This window comes from Mizuhopecten yessoensis, unplaced genomic scaffold (genome assembly GCF_002113885.1).
Source record: "Mizuhopecten yessoensis strain PY_sf001 unplaced genomic scaffold, ASM211388v2 scaffold4999.3, whole genome shotgun sequence".
In the NCBI taxonomy this organism is placed as follows: Eukaryota; Metazoa; Mollusca; class Bivalvia; order Pectinida; family Pectinidae; genus Mizuhopecten; species Mizuhopecten yessoensis.
Window position 1 is genome coordinate 1,114,934 of NW_018405829.1, and position 3,179 is coordinate 1,118,112.

Here is a 3,179-nt window from a genome sequence, read left to right on the forward strand (position 1 = left end):
TGTCTTAGTGAAATAGGACACATACATACTGTCTAAGTGAAATAGGACATATACATACTGTCTAAGTGAAATAGGACACATACATACTGTCTTAGTGAAATAGGACACATACATTCTGGCTTAGTAAAATAGGACACATACATATTGTCTGATTGAAATAGGACATATACATACTGTCTTAGTGAAACTAGGACATATACATACTGTCTTAGTGAAACTAGGACATATACATACTGTCTTAGTGAAACTAGGACATATACATACTGTCTTAGTGAAAATTGGACTCATGTTTACTGTCTTAGTAAAATAGGACATATACATACTGTCTAAGTGAAATAGGACATATACATACTGTCTGAGTGAAATAGGACACATACATACTGTCTTATTGAAATAGGACATATACATACTGTCTTTGTGAAATAGGACACATATATATTGTCTTATTGAAATAGGACATATACATACTGTCTTAGTGAAATAGGACATATACATACTGTCTTAGTGAAAATAGGACTCATGTTTACTGTCTTAGTAAAATAGGACATATACATACTGTCTTAGTGAAATATGACACATATATATTTTCTTAGTGAAATAGGACACATATATATTTTCTTATTGAAATAGGACACATACATACTGTCTTAGTGAAATAGGACACATACATACTGTCTTTGTGAATTAGGACAGAAATAACGAATATTACCCTATAGTAGCATGGTACGTACTTGCTGTCCTAGTGAAATATGACACAAAAATCAAATATTATCCTATAGTACTCTGACACAGTGGCAGAAATACACACAGGTATATTTTTAGATACTGTCCATGTGTACTATGATGTACGTACCTTAGTTACCTCTTGCCTTCCTCACGTGAGCACGCGCCGATTGCCTACGGCCACCAAACTATCATAGTAACTTCCACAAGAAAAAGAAACACAAGTGCCAAGAATCCGTCTGGTATTTTAACAGTTCAGATTATTAAGACAAAAGAATGATACACATAATTCCAATTGATAACTTTTTCACATACATGTGTGGCGCTAGGTAGACTAGATCGACATGTGTTTTGACCCTTAATATAGCGCTTCCCTATCTCCGTTATGTGACACCAGTAAAATGTACACCCACAATACGTTAGTGCATGTATCCTCTACATAAACACGGTGATACACGACCGTAGTGTATAGCCTGTACTAATTCTAAGATCACCGTACAGGCCTACAGATTGTGCTCCATGCATCAGTATGACAGGGGGTGTTACCTTCAGAAGGCGTCAAGCAAGGCCCGACATATGCAAGCTATTATTTTCTCGTGGTATATAAACACTCCCTAACCAAGTGATTTTTGTTATCATCATGTTTATATACATGTATTGAACTCGGATAAATTGGTACTCAATGTCTTAGTACTAGTTTATCGAGTATCTATCCCGTGAAATTTCGCTACTTAATGTTGAGATTGGAAAGTTATTTTTCTTGGAAATGTTTTATTACGCTTATTGAGACGTTACATGCATGGATACAAGAAAAAATGTACTTTAAAATAGCATTTGAAGAAACTCAACCGACTTTGAAAAACAAAATATGCCTTTTAAAGCACCTACAATAAATAATATTTCTTGATATTGTTTTTTATGTTACAGTGCTTTTCAGTAACCAAGTTAGTGGAATAAATTACAGAAACAAATAACAAAACATTACAATTGTTTTCGCAAAGTTTCAGTAATGATATGCTAAAAATTAACATTCGGTGCATTATTCCACTTTTCGACCGAAAAAACTCATCTGGCAATGATAACGTCACAATACAAGTTTTTTTTTCAAGTTTGCTGAAAGTGGAACTTCTCAAATCCTTGAGAAAGAGTTGAAAACATAAGGATGACGTCACAAAGCATTACATTTGCATTTGCAACCCACTATATTCACATTTGCGCTGCAAACCACTATATCATTCGAGTATGAAAGCATAAACTCTCGTGACGTAACACGTGGTTTACTTATGACGTCATATAGTAACCTTGTTCAATGATAGTCTTGTCGCATCGCTTCGGATAACATGGAGAATACCCCTGCGTCGAACGCTCAAATGACTACCGATAATTTTTAGCGCCAATTTTATTTGAATAGGGCTGTTCCGACAATGTCGTTTCAAGGACGACGCATAAACAAAACGCAGTAAACAAATAATTTATTTAAGAACAAATAAATAAAATGAAACAATTTTCTATAGGGAAAATATAAATATATGGATTGAACGACGTTTTTTTCAATTTTCATGCCGAAATGAACGCAAATCGGTCACATTCATATTGGACATGAAGCCCTAGCGGGCTTTATGCAATATGGATGTAACCGATCTGCGCTCAGACCGGCATGAAAATTTAAAATTTGCCGTTCAATCTCTATATTTGAACATTACCAGCAGAAATGCATTTCGTCATAGATTAGCCTTGTTCAATGAAAGTCTTGTCGCTTCGCTTCGGATACAATGGATTATATGCCACTGCGTCAAACGCTCAAATGAGCACTGTTAATTATTGGCGCCAATTTTATTAAAGGAGGACGCATATGCAATACACAGTAAATAAATAAATTATTCAAGAACAAATAAATAAAATTAAGTAATTGTTTTTAGTTAAAATGTAAAAAATGGATTGAACGGCGGTTTTTTTTTAATTTTTCATGCCGGTATGAATGCAAAGCGATACATCCATATTAAACATGAAATTAGCATGGCTATGACGTCAATAAGCATTGTGATGAGATTAAAAGGCATTGTGATGACGTCATAAATCACTTTGATGAGTTCGCAAATCCTTCTGACAACAATCATCGTCTGATAAAAGTTTTGCATGAAGGTTACTTTTAAGTGAAAAATATTTAAACGTTTTCATCACAATCACGTAGTTATATCTATAAATGTTTTCACCGAGTATCCAGTGAAGCGCGGGGTCTATAGACCTTTAATCGATGTTTGAGTAGTCGTACATATGCTATGGCTGATTTACCACGTAGGTTTAACATTTTTTTCACATCATTGCTGTGAAATAGGTTCATGAACTAAGGATTTGTCGCGAGCATACATCATTGTAAACGTCGATTCGCCTCGGGTAACATTGACGTCAGCACCAAACCAGTATGTTGACATTTTTACCAAGCTGTTTTAATATAT

The 3,179-nt window shown here is 34.6% G+C and overlaps 1 protein-coding gene across 1 annotated transcript in view; it reads right to left on the minus strand.

The window, feature by feature from the left end:
- LOC110450138 (CD82 antigen-like) overlaps positions 1-1,278 on the minus strand; it is a 43,831-nt gene extending 42,553 nt beyond the window's left edge. The window contains exon 1 of the mRNA XM_021497421.1: positions 854-1,278. The gene's annotated coding sequence lies outside the window, so the exon portion shown is untranslated. The remainder of the gene's footprint in view (positions 1-853) is intronic.
- Positions 1,279-3,179: the final 1,901 nt, after the last annotated feature.